Raw genomic sequence first — 882 nt, 5'->3', positions numbered from 1 at the left:
CGTATAGGCTTAATATCAATACAGACCTCAATTTGACAGTAGCTCGCAAGTGGCTTCCTGCCCTCAAGAACCGGAACTACATTGGCCGTACGAGCTCGGAGAAGGTTGGGAGTTGCGAATCTAGGGTTGGTAGTGATAACTGGATAATACATTGGCCAGATACTACAACCTAGTGAGCTTTTCCTTTACTTGTGCAGATCCAACAGGTTAACCGAATTTACTACTTGGTCGGTTATACCCTAGAGGCTCTCAACTCTCAAGATCCCGTCACAGGAGGCGGCAAGTACAACGCAAAGGAAAACGCAAAGGCAAGGGAACACACCCGCAAGGCAAACCCACGGCCAGATCCACGATCTAGGCCTCGGATCCATAAGCTCGAATATTCGCTTAGGATTCGGAACCATCCACGGACGCAGAGTGAAGATTTTTCACTGCTGCTCCACCCCATCCCCACGTCTCGCCAAGACACTCAAGCTTCATCACTTGAACTCTTCGGAAGTTACCGAGAGAGCAGATCCCGCCCTACCGACGGGTACACAAGGTGAGGAAAGTTCAGCAGAACACGGATCATCGGGGGACCCCCTCCGTTAGTCGGTGTCTGGGCGCAGTTGGTAAGTTGGATCTGGCAATCTCGCAGATTTTGCTGATCCTGCTACACCACAGATCCATAGTGCGCGACCTTTCTCCGGTGATGGACTTAACTCTGGCAAAGAGGTCCCGCGTCGCGGATACTATGAGATCCAGGTCTAGCTCGAAGATATCTTCTGCGTCGAACACACCATCTACGATGCCTGACTCCGTAAGCAGACGTAATAGATCTTTGACTGCCACCAACTTGTTCGCCGTTTTCGTTGGTGCTCCCACCGGTTCCCTTGGATCTTC

The sequence above is a fragment of the Phytophthora infestans genome, genomic scaffold (genome assembly GCF_000142945.1).
Source record: "Phytophthora infestans T30-4 supercont1.368 genomic scaffold, whole genome shotgun sequence".
NCBI classification, from domain to species: Eukaryota; Oomycota; class Peronosporomycetes; order Peronosporales; family Peronosporaceae; genus Phytophthora; species Phytophthora infestans.
Note: the sequence above shows the minus strand (reverse complement) of the source record.